Here is a 15776-nt window from a genome sequence, read left to right on the forward strand (position 1 = left end):
TACATGTTTGGTTTTCCCAGCACTATCAATTGTTACAGCGCATTAGCGAACTGGATCACATACTCAGCAGCAGGGGCAGATACACCCAACCCTACAGCTCCGTGATCCAAAAAGTCCTACACGTACTCCTTTACTTTTCAATTTGCCGAAGACTTGAACATATTCAAGTTCAATACCATAGTGCTCTCAAAGCTTGTCATCAAGCTCCAGGACCTGGGACTGAACACCTCCCTCTGTAACTGGATCCTGGACTTCTTGACAGAACGTCCGCAGGTGGTGAGGGTGGGCACCAACATACTGTATCCTCTACCCTGACTCTAAACACTGGAGCCCCCCAAGGCTGTGTGCTTAGCCCTGTCCTCTACTCCTTATTTACTCATGATTGTGTCGCCAGGCATAACTCAAACTCCATCATTAAGTTTGCGGATGATACAACAGTCATCAGCCTGATCAAAGATGGTGAAGAGTCTGCGTACAGGGAGGAGGTTGAAACCCTGGCAGCATGGTGCCAGGAGAACAACCTCTCTCTGAACATCAGTAAGATTAAGGAGATGATTGTGGACTATAGAAAACACCAGGGAGGAGATCATACACCTACAGTATCTACATCAGTGGGACTGCAGTGGAGAGGGTCAGTAGTTTTAAGTTCCTGGGAGTTAACATCTCAGGGGACTTAACCTGGACCCACCACACCAAAACTGTGGTCAAAGCACGGCAGCACCTATTCTTTCTCTGTAGGCTGAAGAGGTTTGGCATGCCATCACATCCAGGCCAACTTCTACAGGTGCACTACTGAGAGCATCCTGACTGGTTGCATCATTGCCTGGTATGGGAACTGCTATGCCTGGGATCGCAAAGTACTGCAGAGGGTGGTGAAGTCAGCGCAGTTACCAACTGTGAGCTACCAAACATCCAGGAGATCTACTCAGCTAGATGTCTGAAGAAGGCCAGGTCCATTCTCAAGGACCCCAGTCATCCCAGTCACAAACTGTTTTCCCTCCTACCGTCTGGTAAAGGGTACCAAAGCATTCGGTCCAAGTCCAACAGACTATGGAACATCTTCTACCTCCAGGCAATAAGACTGCTAAATAGCCAACCTGCAGCTCCTTTAGCAAATCACCTGTAATGGCTACATGGACACACAGTTTTCACTGTATTCAGCATAACGGCATTATTTGTATACACTGCATACACCATGGACACATAGCAGCTCTACTCATATTGAGTTTTAATCCGTTTCTATTACATCTATTATTATGTAACCTTATTTTCATAACCTCAATTTTGTGCTTTTTGTGATTTCTGTGATTCTTGTGATTTTTGTGAGCTCACAGAAAAGACATTTCATTGCCAGCAACTACTGCTGTACGCTGTATTGTTGTGCATTTGATAAATAAAGTTTGATTTGATTTGATTACGTGTAAATTTTTGTTCAGTTTAGCAAATCAACTGGCCCTCACGAGCTACAGAGCTGGAGTTTTGAGATCTGCTTTTCAAATGACCTCTTAACTACTCAATTTACTACTCACTGTAACTACCAGATTCAAAACAAATCACCTGCTTTAATGGTTACAAGGATGTTGTTCCCTGTGTTTAGAAATTGACGACATGATAAAACCTGTTGGATCTTGGCTCTTTGGGGTCATGGTTGGCCACCCCTAAATCCCAGTGCTCTCTGCAATCCAGGGTTGTCACAATGCACCATGGACAATAATTCCCTCCTTTCGTTCCCCCTCTCTTGCAGAGCCTCAGATGAGTGCGACTCAAGAAGGTTGAACTTCTATAAGACAACCACTAGAGGGAAGTACAACAGCAGATGTGAGAGCTAATGGCACAGTTATCAAAAAATTTGGACACCTGCTCAGACATTGGTGTGTAATTTGAAATTTCTTAGGACATAAAGGTAAAGGTAAAGGTAATTTCTTAGGACATAAAGGTTTATTCCACTCTGAAAGGAAAAGAAAACAGCATTGGGGCTGTAGAGCCTACTTCAGTTTGACATCTTTTCCTTTCAGCATGGAATAATCGTTTTCCTGTTTCTCTGCAGCCTATACGTGCTGCTTTGCTGCCTCAGGACCTAGGCAGCTCGACATCACTGACAGCACTATGAACTAGGTGTTGCATCAGGTAATTTTGGAGGAGAATGGTGGGTCTTCCATTCATAGAGTTTACAACAAATGTTCAGGAGGGATGAGAACTACCAAGCTCAATCAGACAGCTGTCAGTAGTTAGGAATTGCTCCTGAGAATCCATTCCACTCCCAAACGCTATAAGTATCTACAGGATCCCTATCTCTCTTGCATGTCTCTTGCATCCCACCTCCACCCCATCTCCACCTCTGCATCTGCCCCTTGGTCACCCTGCATGGGGGTCCTGGTCTCCTTGCCCTATGGCCGGGAGGCCAGCCCTCAGCTAAGCGGGTTTAGCCACAATTTCACTCCATGGCACTTTCATCTTGGGTGTTGTCATTCCTCGTGAACTCAGCTCAAGATGAGCTGAAAGTCAGTCTTGCAGCAAAACTGATTCTAAACATATGGGCTGCTCTACAACTTTTGGATGAGGCAGGTCAATGGTGGGACCTATAGCCCACTGAAATGGTTAGGGCAGGACCTGAAATAAACTGTTCATGCAAGGAAGCTCTGAAGTGTCACCAACCCGTAGCAGTTCTTCAATGTGCGAGAATTCATAAACAATTGACGCAAGAGACTGACGGTGTCAGTAAGCAATTAGCTGAAGTCATTGATGCTGGAGGAGGTGTAGTCATTTACTGAATATAATGGCTCACATCCTTATTCACACAAAATATCACCCGAAGAAGGCTCCACAGCCGAAACATTGTCTTTCTTTTCTTCTCCTTTCAGCATGGAATAAACCTTTACAAGTTCCACTGCAACCTAAACATGCTGACACAGCTACTGTACCTACTTGACCTACTCAAATTCTAATTGAATCCTTTTGATATTAAAAAAATCCAAATATATCTTATATTATATTTAATCAGGTTATTTGTATTTTCTAAGAAGACTTTCATGAAGATCTAATAACATTTTTGACCTAAAATGTAGATTTAATAACATTTTGACCCAAGAATACACTCTCATCCATCTTGGGTCACAAAGCTTTTCTTGGTACTATACCATTGTCACTTCAGCTCGGCAAGATATCGTAAAAATATAAATTCACCCATTATTAATCAAGAGATAAAAAACATTTTGTTTGTTTATGTTACACATGTAGCGTCAAGGATTATTAATCATACAGGAATGAAGTTTGCTGATTCCTTGCCAGTCTCTCTCTTCCTCATCTCAGTGGTGCTGGAGACAGAGAGGCCATTCCATTTGGTTCAGGTTTAAGGTGTTTTTCTGTCTGATAGAGTTTCCTGATAAGGATAAGGATAACTCCCAAGGCTGAGATTCTCCAGCCACTGTAATGAATGGTCATCTCTGGTGCCTTACTGTCTGGGAGATTCCAAGGGAGAGTCTCATCCCAAGGTTTACAACCCTAAGGTCAGAGTGCATTGTTACTCATCCTCCACTCAATCAGCCAATCAGGAACTGGTAGGGCAGGGTAACCCCACGTGGGTCTCGAATGCCTGCCAAACTTTCAACCAAGAACGACCGTAGTTCCTCCAGATAAAAGAGGCAGCACAGGGCCCAGAAGGGGCCCCTCCAGGACATTCTCAGACTCATCTCGGACAATCACATGATGGCCAGTGTGTCTGAGTGCTAGGACTTTACTGTGTTCTAAGAGTCGAGACCAGAGGTTTCCCGCACGTAACCAAAGGATCCACCCGAGGTAAGCCCAGCAGCAAGCCTCGTGAACCGTCGGTATCCCACCGTGAACGCTCGCCTGATCAACGAGTGAACTACGGTCAGAACTGTCGATAGCTGAATCTCAGGATTCAGGACTAGCGCTACATCAGGAACAAACCAGTCTTCTTCCTGTCTAAAGAGTGTGACTTGCTTGGACCCACAGTCACTTTTCATGTGCGCAAACTGTGCTAGTTCAGCCAGGACTAACTAGCCGGTCTTGAGAGAGCCACTGCCAGCGCTCCGCAGTAGGAATCTCTCCCTTCTTCTCCCACACCTCACGTCGCACCTGGACTGCCTGGCACCTGGCCAGAGGACACCGATTGGACACAGCAACAGCCTGTTGCTGTTCCTTTGTGTCCGCGGGAGATCTGAATCCACATAGATTGGATAAGTATTCAACATTCTGCATTACAGCTCAAGAATTAAACTGTTACCTCGTACTTGCTTTGGAGTATCTAGTGTAGGAGTTGTAATCAAAGTTAATTAACAAAACGGTATAAATGAGTGGTGTACTGAATGTATGTCCCTATTGGTATTAGTAACTCTTAGTGATTAAATATATACCTTTTGTATTCTGCTAACCCTCACTATAAGATCTGTTATGTTTATATGCACATTTTATATATTAATAAATGTATTGTCGTGTATTAGTATCCGTCTATATGCATTGCTGAGTTATTCTGCAAGGTCAGTTTTCTAATAGCCATCAAATAATCATTTTGTGGCTTACTGCTTCAATTAATAATTGTCCCAGTAAATGCACAAAACCCCTACATGCATAATACACAATATATCTTGCTAATGGTTCCCTGCAGTTTCCTAAAGCCCATTCGTAGATGTTAAACAGATTAAGTTATTCCAAGTGAAATCACCAATCATTACTCAAAACTGTTTCAATCAATTTAATATTCTGTTATGTTTCCTACTGCATTACTGAAGGTCACATGAGAATCAACCCAGACAAATGCATCTCGGATGTGTGAAAATATCAACACACATAATCTTCCATACACACAGAGCTAATTAAGATGACAGTAACAACTTGATGTTAGTGCTCCACTTGCAGAGGAGTGTTTGACTTGTTTTTGCGGCTGTTTGCAGTCATAGAAAATAGGCTAGGGCCCCCAGAAAGTAGAAAGTATTCTGGGTGTTTCAGTACAGTGGTAACAGAGTGTGCTGTGAGCTGGCCAGCTGACCCTCAGCCCAGCCCTTATTTCCTGAATAGCGCACAGAGCAAAGTGTTGTGTGCAAATTCCAGTCTCACAGCAGAAAGACTCTAAATACAAAATGCTAACGACACAAGAATTGCTGTTTGTTCTGTGTTTAACTTGTAAGCAGTCTTACAGAGGTTTTATCTACTTAAATTGGTTAAATGCATTTTAAATCACATTTTTACTGTAGCTATGTCTTACGTATTTAGTATATACTGAATTTATGCTCCATAACTAGTATAACTAGTAGCTTACTATTAGACTATTTTCACATGCAGTTTTAGGGTGGTCAAGGTGAAGCTATGTTCAAACTTTTCAGTATTGACAGAGATATTTTAAATTCTGTTGCAATATTAATGTGTAATTTGGAAATAATATTTTCCTCTTTCAGATGCCTTGAGAGCACAGGTGTGTGCTGGATCCAGTGAGACAGTGTGGTGTGGTCTATCCAGCCCTGAAGTTACCTGGTACAGACACAAGCCTGGTCAGTCCCCTCAGGCCATCCTTCTTTACTCAGAGAAGTCCGCTCTGCCTCCATCTTATTACAATGGATTCATGGACACAAAGTTCAAGGCTTCCAGTGAAGGAGGAACTAATATTCTGGTCATTGTTAATGTCACTGAGGACGACACAGCGACATACTACTGCAGCAAGGAGCGTGGGAAGGTGGAGATTGGGAATGGATCTCTGGTGACATTAACTGGTAAAATATCCAGTTTTTCTTTTACACAGTTAAAACATTGGGGCTGAATCAATCATTATTTTGCACTGTCATTCAATGTTGATGTTTAATTGAAACAAAAATACAGTACCTGTATTTTTTTCCGTATGCTGGCAGGACGTTCTGCAACATGCACATACATGCAGTTTATTTGTTCTCCATGTGTTCTTGTGGGTTTCCAATGGGTGCTCCAGAGACATACTGTACTGACAGGTTAACTGGTTTCTGGGAAAACTGACCCTATTGCGTGTGTGTCTGTGTCTGGTTCTGTGTGTGTCCTGTGATGGACTGGTGTCCTGTCCAGGGTGTATCCCGCCTTGCACTCGTTGCTTGCTGGGATAGACTCTGTCTCCCCCGTGACCCTCCTGAATTTGAAGGAGTAGTAAAAAAAAGGATGAATGAAACAAGATAACACATGTGAGAGCAAGCGTTTATTTAATCTCTCTTAAAACTAAAAAAAAAACATTGTGTGGATGTCTGTCCTTCCACTTCTATTGATACCATAGCTTGTCAAGTTCATAAAGAAGAAAAAAAATAGATATTGAAATTGCAAGTCTTCCACACAATTTGATTCACAAGCTCTTGTAGGAAGAAAACGATTAATTCATCTTCGTTGTCACGAGGAAAAGAAAGCAGAATTTCCTAAGGTCTGTAAAGAAAAAATATGTAAAAGATTATAATTGGCATACATTTGGATCGAATGTCTATAAGTGGAACAAAAATATAGAATAGAAATAAACAAAAATGCTCAAGTGAGCTTTCATGCCGCATAAACAATTACAAACTAATATTAAAACAAGAATTTGAGATAAGAAATCATAGAATAATATAATTAAACCAGATCAGAAAAGGTCTTTAACAGATACAGATATAATTTTGCAAAAGGTTAAATGTTGAAACCTGGATTTAATCCATTGCCTGTGGGGAATATCAATTTGTGGAGAAATGAAATCATATCTGATGGTTATTGTTCTCAGGCACTTCATAATTTACAGAAAAGAAGTGGAGTGGAACAGGTAGTGCTGTTAACTGTACTGGTGAAGTCATACTCTATTAATAAAGTATTATCTATCTATCTCATGAAAAAAGCAGCTGTTTTTCTGAACTCCCACTCCCACATGAAGGGAATGTTTATAAATGCAAAATTAATGCAAATTCTGATTACTTTTAAATTGTATCAAACTTTCACTCATGAATCCCTTGAAATTCAGTGGTTTACAATAATAATAATGCTTTCAGTACACAAAATTAAAAACTAAGAGATGATTACATAATTATTTACCCCTTTTGCATTTCTTATCTAAATGAGTTCATTAATTCATTTTCTAACTGCTGCATCCAATTCAGGGTCACAGGGGAGCCAGAGCCTATCTCGGCAAGCAAAGCCTGCAAGGCAAGACACATCCTGGACAAGACAGTCCATTACAGGCCACACACAGACACAAACGCACACACACACTCACACCACAGGCAGTTTTACAGAAGCCTTAAGAATTTACATACAAACTTACAGAAGTCAAACACACTGTATAGCGCTAGAAGCTAAGCAGGGTTGAGCCTGGTCAGTACCTGGATGGAAGACCTCCTGGGAAGCTATGGTTGCTGCTGGAACTGGTGTTAGTGGGAGCAGGGGGTGCCAGCAGGGGGTGCCCAGCATGTGATTTGTGTGGGTCCTAATGCCCCGGTATTGTGGCGGGGACACTATACTGTAGTGGGCGCCATCTTTTGGATGAGACGTAAAACCAAAGTCCTGACTCTCAGTGGTCATTAAAGATCCCCGGGCATTTCTCGATAAGAGTAGGGAGTTATACCCCATTCCAAATTTCCAATGTATGATTGGCTTGCACTTGCCCCGCGATGGACTGGCGCCCCATCCAGGGTGTACCCTGCCTTGCGCACGTTGCTTGTGAGGTAGGCTCCAGCTTCCCGTGACACACTGAACCCAGGGCCCCAGTATTGCTAGGCCACAATGCTAACCACTGCACCACTGTGCCAGGAAATCAGCTCAGATTAACAAAATAAGGATTTCTGAACAAACTTACCCTGGCTCTATAAGGTCTAGCAGGCAGGAAGTGAAATTCGAGCAAAGTTAAATATGAAGACCAAAGCGTTTGCAAATAACTCAGTGATTTCCTGTAGTGGCAGAGAGACACAGTTCAGGAGAAAGGCATAAAAAAATCAAAGCATTTGGGCACAGTACGTCTATCATTTAGAAGCGGAACTTGTGTTTTTCCACCCAGACACTGCCTAGATCAACTCGGCCCTCCAAACTGAGCAGCTGGGCAAAGAGAGATCATAAGGCAAGAACCTGATTAGGGATGCCACTGTAGGCCAACAGCAACTTTGAAAGAGATACAGAGCTCAGTGCCTGAAACAGAAGAAAATGAATCATTAACATCCCCGTAACTCTACAAAACTGGCCAACATGGCAGTGTAGCACGAAGGAAGACATTACTGAAAAAAATGGACCAAAGCATTTTAGTGATAGTAGGTGATGCAAAAGATTTTGTAGTCGTTTAAGACTGTGTGGGTGAAATGCAAAGTAAATTCAAAGAATTACATCTGGTACAAACCCAGCACAGTACCTCACTCAGTGAACACCTTCCATGCTGTTAAGCTTGGTGGTGGCTACATTACGTAATAGTTCTGCTTCTTGTCAGCAGGCACTGTAAAGCTGGTCAAGACTAAGACAACAAAATGGTAAATCACTGGATGGGGTTAAATAGTTTTTCAAGGCATTGGAGCTGGAAAAGTTATTTTTAGGAGAGGTTTTCATTTGCAAATTCAATCCCACCCACGCCAGTGTTGCACAGAAGAGAAACCAGAGAAAGAACAAAAAATATCATAATGGAACATAACAGGATGTGGCAGTATCAAGAATTATAGGTGTCAGTCGGAACAGACTTACAGAAGTGAGAATACAAAGGTGGAACGCTTATTTTACTGGGTTTATGGTTTGTGAACAGCAGATAAAGCAATCTTTTTAATTTTTAACTTTTGAATAATGCTAGTCATTTGGGAAAGACTGTACACTTTACTGTTGTCCTTTATGTTCTAAAATGCAATTAACGATAATGTCATGAAGGCCTCAAAGCAACAGATGTGTGGATAATGATATCATTTTGTTCCTTAACTAAAGTCAGTAGTGCTATACTATGAAATGTGCCTAGTGCAAGATTAAGTTTAAAAATAAAACACTTTTTCCTTACCAAACACACTTATGGAAGTTTGAGAGTGTTAGAAAGTGAAAGTGATAGTCATTTACAGTAATTCATTTTGTTTGTTTTTTTATGTCTTAATTCTACAATTCAGGCAGCATATGTGGAAGAATACAAGATATTCACACTGAAGGTATGAACCATTCACTTTAAAGATGGATTTAAGGGTTATGACCTAAATTCTGGTTTAAGGTATATCAATAGTGCGCAAACATGGATAATAATAATTTTGTATTAGTTGCTGTTAGGAAACAGGTCAAAGATGTTGATATCAAGTTTCTGTTTCTCAAATGATCTAAGAGAGGAGTGGGTGTATATTATACTATACAGTATTAAAGGTATTATGGTGTATTTTATTCTGAGAAAATAATAAGAATATGATCAAATTCTTTGAATTGCACTGCCTATGTTTTCTAATCTAGTAATCTGGTTCCAACATTCACATTTAAAAAAGCACTAGCATTCAAAATATTTTTTCCATATATTACAAAGGTGTTAATGGAGCACATTAGCAATATCAAATACTTGTTTTAGGAGGATCCAGGCTGGAGGAGAATGTGTGTCTTATTCTCTTCTGAGAGGGTATGAGCCAGAGAACCAAATCTTCAAACAACTGGACATATATAATAAAAAAGTCATTAGCCTAATTAAAAGGAATCACGTTTTAACAAATTTCGGTGTTTTGCATTACATTTACATTCTTTTGTAACTCGGCATTGTTGTCTGTGTCAACATCACAGGTCAAACCGTGGATATTTTTCTGTGTCTTTCAATCGTCTTTGCTGTCATCATATCACTGACGTACATGGGAATTGCTGTCTACTGTTTCAGAAGAAGAGGTGTGAATGAGTAAAACTAAATTGTGTGGTACAGTAGCAAAAAATACTACTTTTTTAATTAAGATTTTTTCATGCTGTATTACATTTATATACAGTTACAAAAAGACTTCCAATGTTTATGACTTATTATTATGACTACCCCGTAGTGATTAATTAATAGTTGAATCATGAAGATCCTACAGTATATGAATTATTCTGCAATCAATAGTATCAAGTATTTGGCAATTCAGGGATTTCAGTGATTTAATTTAACCCTGTCATAGTATATATTTAAAATATATACTTCTGGTCTGAGTAGCACAATGAATAATGTACCATAAACCATAAAACATAATCATTTATTTCTTATTATTTTAAATTGCAGGTTCAAGGAGTGAACAGACAAAACAGGTAATATACATTACCTACCTGTGCAGAGTTCACAAAAGAAAGTCCAGTGTCTGTCGATAATACTCTATACTATTACAGACAATAATACTATTGTCAATTTAAAGGAAAAAAATGTTTCCTTCCAATCAATGTGGCCTACTGAAATTGAAATTATTATTTTTTGCTTATACAGTACATAGTAAAATGAACACTATTATTACTTTACTTTTTATTTACCATACAGATTTGTCAAGGTAAGTATCTGACTAGAATTTTTCTGACTCTTTCTTGGCCCTTACAACAAATTTGTCTGGTAGCAGTTTTTTAATAATAACCTCTGACTGCTTGAATTACTACTGCTAAGGTCTGATGGTAAGAATGTTTGATGGTAAGAATTCCATTTGATCCTACATTTCCTATTAATTTTTGTTTATTCTGTCATTGAAATATAACTCAAAGTCTCAAAGGATTTTAAAAATAAATTGATCAAGTATGTCAGATCACATTCAGTAGGCTGGGGAGGTTAACTGAGAGGCTGGTTTCTAGCTGACTGACCCCTTCTTGGTAGAAATCCTTCCTGTGTTCTCATGTTCTCGTGTTCTTATGTTCTATTGCCCTGTAAGGATTGAATTAAAATGACTTTATTGAATGAAACATCTGTAGACGTGGTATTAATAAAGTAGGTTGTGAAAAAGTACTTTCAAATACATTATTGTCCAACTGGTCGATATAGGCATTCAAATGAATTTGACGGTCACACAGCCCCTGTCCAACTGTCAAACCACTGTGGCGAACATACAAAACCATTTTTCCACTTTGAAATTACATGCAATCTGAATTAAACACGTTTTCTTCAAATGTAATACTATCAGATCACGTTGCTAACCTGTGTTTTGTACAGTCGTTGATATTTGTTGAATCACACCTTATTTTCTTCCTTTACATCCTTCAGATTAACATATCGATTTACAGCCATTCCAGCAACTCGCTGGTGAACACTGAAAATGTTAATTGAACGTATTTTCAGTGTCGGCTGAATCTTGTGAGCACACCTGCATTCTACAGCATTTGGTCCTATCAGAATAATTGTGCCATCTGGACTGCACATCTGCAATGTGCTGATTTTTTCAGCACATTAGGTTTCTATCACAGCAGGTTTTACAATGCTCTATAGATTTGGTCAATTGCATATTTATGTAATTGTTCAGCACGTATTGATCAAGAACATATACAAATATATCAAAAATTGATCATTCATTGGAAGTCAAAGGTTGAAAAGTGTGAAAGCAGAACTATTTGTACCATAGAATGCAAAAAGCATCACACTGTCTTAGTTGTTATACAGTAAGTGCACTTAAGATCATGCATTTTATTCTCTTTTCATCTACAATTATACCTGATTGTTTTGATTCCTATGCACATGACAAATATATAAGACGTTTTAGGAGGTGCCAAATCATTTTGGTTTCAATTATGCATTTGAAACCTAGACACCCATGTTGTATTTGTTGATTTTACACAATATAACTATGCTGTGTGCACTGTACAGACACGAAATTTAGAATTCTATTGTCACTCAAAAGATTCCTCACCTCATCATTGAGCACATGGAACCTCACATAGAAACTGGGACTACCCTGGAATGCAGATGGTGTAGTTGCGCAGGTGTTGGGTTAGTTTCATGAATCCGTGTTGCTTGAATTGCGCTAACTAGCTTTAATCTAACGGATCTTCTCTCATTCATTTTAGAGAGAGAAGAAGACGAATGAAACGGAATATATTTATGAGGTATTCATATTTTACATACACCTGCTTATTTGTTCTCCAGTAAACCTTATCCATAGACATGTTTTATGTATTATAAATACCATGACCATGAATGGTATTTGCAGGACTTGAGACACGGAGACAAGGCCATTTATGATGTCTGCAGGACACAGCTGGATGTGACATCAGCAGAGAAGAGGAATATATACAGATAAATTACCCACAGCTGGATTCCAGTTGACTCCAATGCTTATTTTGTACTGTATGTGTGTGTGTGTTTATGTACCGGTTGAGTGAGATTGATGGATTTTTTGTTTTGTTTTAATGATTAAAATCCTCAGATCAAAATTTGTTTTTATAAAACAAAAAGATCTAGAAAAATATTAAAATTGTTCTTTGGATTTTGATTGGATTTCCATACTTTTAAGGCTAGTTGCAATGCAATCACACCATCTTTGCTTTCAAGCTGGGATTTTGGTATTACCCACACAACAATCTTTATCCTCAGAATTATTAAATGTAAATACTTGATGTTCTCTGCATGTTCATTATCACAGTACAAAGTAGTGAGGTAAACAGATAGAGGAATGCGTTCATGAAATCACAGAGCTGAGTTAAATTCACAGGGACATTTGGACCTGGGTGCCTTTCCTTATTTGTGACTTCCCTGGTTGTATTGGAGGTCGTCCACTTTCCCACTAGAGATGCAGAGTGATAGTGTCCTTGTATGCTGGAGTGAGTTTATCCAGTTACTGTATGTAAAATACACAATTGGAAAGTAACACTTCTTAATGTTCAGTTGTGTAAACCAGTAATTATAATAATGCCAAAATGAGGTTGGTTGTCCTTTGTTTTAGAAAATGTCAAATTTAGCACAATATCTGAAGACATACTGTACTTCACACAGAACTAACACAGGGCTTGTTCACAGCAGGTGACTCGGAGCTGTTTCAGTTTTCAGTAAATGAGATGATTAACCGGAAAACGTTCAAGTAAAGCAATGTGGCTTTTCACACACTTTTCTTTCAGCTTCAGCTCTTATAAGGGGGAAATTTCCATCAGTGTCTAGTTTTGAAAAAATACGTTTGTGAGATTGTCAAATTATATTATTATGCATTTGAAAACTGAAAAAATATTTTATTTTAAATTATGAATAGAATTTGTTTTTTACCAGCTATAGCTTGATTCCTGTTTTTTAAAGTAAAGGAAATAATGTGCAATGCATTGGCACCACTGTGCATCACTAACATGTTGTGTTTTCAAATTTGTGCAACTCCATGCTAAAATGCTTCCGTCCCAATATTCATTAGAAACTGTGCAAACAGTTCTATTATGTTAGAAAATGTAGAATTTATACCCCTTAACTAAATCTTATTATTACATTTTATTCAATAAATTATAACATTTTACAGGTTTAGCATAAACCATGGACTGAAATAAAAAGAAAATGAGAGAAATGATAAACTTTGGATATTCAATACAGTTGCATTTAACATTGTGTTCTTTTTAACTGTCTATTTTACGTTATTGGAAAATAGGTTTGAAAGGAACAGGATGTCACTAACCTAAGTGATCGCAGGAAATAAAGTGATTGGCTTCGCTTCACATTAGCATTTATCTAGCTTATCTAGCTGCCAGAGCACCTCATTTTAAAAAGTGATAGTTCATACACCATTCTTCGCTACCCTAACTTAGGCTACACCTTAGCATGACTGTAAACATTGTGAAGACTTAATAAATTATTAAGGACTAATGGCATTCAGTTAATTTTGGCTGATGTGCAAGTTTGAAGATAAAATGTTAATAACAGTAAAGGGAGTTGGGACTCTTGATTCAAATGTAGGGGGTGCAGTTTCAAATCCCAGATCAGATGGTATTGTACTTTTGAGCGAAGTACCTCACTCAGTTTACTCCAATAAAATACCCAACAATGGGGTATAAATGGTAAGTTGCTTTGGATAAAGTCATCAGCCAAATAAATTTATGATCACATCTATTCATCCATCCCTTTTCTCAACGCTCCGTCCAATTCAGGGTCACAGGGGAGTCAAAGCCATTCCCAGCAAGCAACAGGCACAAGGTGGGGTACAACCTGAATGAAACACTGATCCATCACAGAGTATACCCTGTCTTGTGCGCATCGCTTGCAGACACAGACACAAACACAGTCACAGACACACACTCACACCAGGGCCAGTTTCCCCAGAAGCCATTTAACCTACCAGTATATGTTTGGATGGTGGGAGCAAATTGTAACGGGAGCCACTCCAGGCTCTCGCGAAGTGTAGTTCAGGACCCTATGCAGGCAGTATAATCCAAAAGTAAGTGGAAAAGGACATCAGGGAAAGGTACAGCAGGATAGGACAGGTTGACAGACAGGGGGGCGTGATGACGGTGATCCAGTGCTCGGGGGGTATGGCGAACGCAAACAAGTCCAGGGAAGTCTAAAACGGTAAATCAGGGGTGCAGTCCAAAATCCAGGAACTGGGAGATCCATCCAAGACAGACAAGGTTAAAATCCAGAACCGGATCCAGAACAGGAACGGGGAACCAGGAAGATAACGAGGCCAGGCACTCTGAGCTGGTCAGGACTCCATGATGAAGCCTATGCCGTCGGGTCTCTCCTGGAACTGCTGGTAGAGGGGCTTCCAGGCGTCCATCTCCCAATGTTGAAAGAGGAATAGCGAGAGCACAAGGCTTAAATAAGGAGACAAAACAGGGGGCAGGTGCAAGTAATCAACTAAATACGAAAGGGATGGAGCGCCCCTAAGAGGAGGGATTACGATCGTGACACAAACTGGAAGACGATTGATTTACTGTAAGCAAAATGAAGAAGGTCGTAGCCTTTTTTTTTATTTAGAGTACAATTATCAGAGTCCTCCATTGCTTTTCTGAATAGTAATGATACCTAGTTTTTCAGGGTATGTCTTTCACATAAGTCCAGCAGGGTTTGTAGCCCAGCCTTAACTTGGGCTCTTGTGACCACCAGACATGCCAACTCCACCTGGTTAATCCTAAGTAAATTCTGGCAGTGCTGGTAAATCTGTTCCCAGTTTTAAATCACTGGGGAGATGTTCTATCATACTTACAGGCATCAAAATATAGGCAGAGCAGAGTGGGCAGTGTGGTGGCTCTGTGGCCACAAATTGGCACCTGTGGCTGTGGCGGAAGGGTGCCAGTTTGTATCCCGTGGCTGGCAGAGGAATCCTACTCTACTCTGTTGGGCCCCTGAGCAAGGCCCTTAACCCCAGATGCCCCAGGGGTGCCGAATAAATGGCTGACCCTGCGCTCTGACCCCAAGCTTCCTGTCTGTGTGTCTCATGGAGAGCAAGCTGGAGAATGACAAAAAGACAAATTCCTAATGCAAGAAATTGTATATGGCTAATAAAGTGATCTTACCTTACAAAAACACCCTGTAATTTAGGGTTTCTATAATCTCTGTCATCATCATCTGTACCTTTTATGTCATGTAAGTTCATTAGCATGTTCATGTTCTTTGACCCAGGTACAGATGTCAACACAATTATCTCCCTGACTTCCTCTTTTTCCCTTTGTCCAAGTTTTTCCCACTGACTGTAGACTCTTGAGTCGGTGGTACTGTAGGTCTCTGCTGGAGTTCTCCAGAAAGTTTGGTCATGCTTTTAAACTGTAACCAGTAGGTTTCGAAAAGAGGCATCAGATTTGGTCAGCAATGCTGCTTTCAGGTCAAGGTAATTACGTAATGCTCTTCATTAGTGGAACTATAGACTTGTAATGCCAACAATGAAATCAGACAGCACGCCTTTTCCGCCTTTGGCCACATCCCTGTGTGAATTAACGTAAGTAGTTCTCCAATGTGA

The 15776-nt window shown here is 39.9% G+C and overlaps 2 long non-coding RNA genes across 3 annotated transcripts; one reads left to right on the forward strand and one right to left on the reverse strand.

Moving 5' to 3' along the window:
• Positions 1 to 4864: 4864 nt before the first annotated feature.
• Positions 4865 to 13885, forward strand: LOC148676537 (uncharacterized). 2 transcript variants are annotated; one of them, XR_015927282.1, is made up of 7 exons: positions 4865 to 5142; positions 5415 to 5726; positions 9057 to 9095; positions 9703 to 9801; positions 10166 to 10191; positions 11920 to 11958; positions 12063 to 13885. It is a non-coding gene; the product is annotated as an uncharacterized LOC148676537 (long non-coding RNA). The 2 variants fall into 2 exon arrangements; XR_015927288.1 differs by lacking the exons at positions 4865 to 5142; positions 5415 to 5726 and adding an exon at positions 8532 to 8670.
• LOC148676538 (uncharacterized) lies at positions 6163 to 8094 on the reverse strand. The gene is made up of 2 exons (XR_015927299.1): positions 7787 to 8094; positions 6163 to 6393 (listed from the first exon to the last, which is right to left on the reverse strand). It is a non-coding gene; the product is annotated as an uncharacterized LOC148676538 (long non-coding RNA).
• Positions 13886 to 15776: the final 1891 nt, after the last annotated feature.

This window comes from Lepisosteus platostomus, chromosome 2 (assembly GCF_059453375.1).
Source record: "Lepisosteus platostomus isolate fLepPlt1 chromosome 2, fLepPlt1.hap1, whole genome shotgun sequence".
In the NCBI taxonomy this organism is placed as follows: Eukaryota; Metazoa; Chordata; class Actinopteri; order Semionotiformes; family Lepisosteidae; genus Lepisosteus; species Lepisosteus platostomus.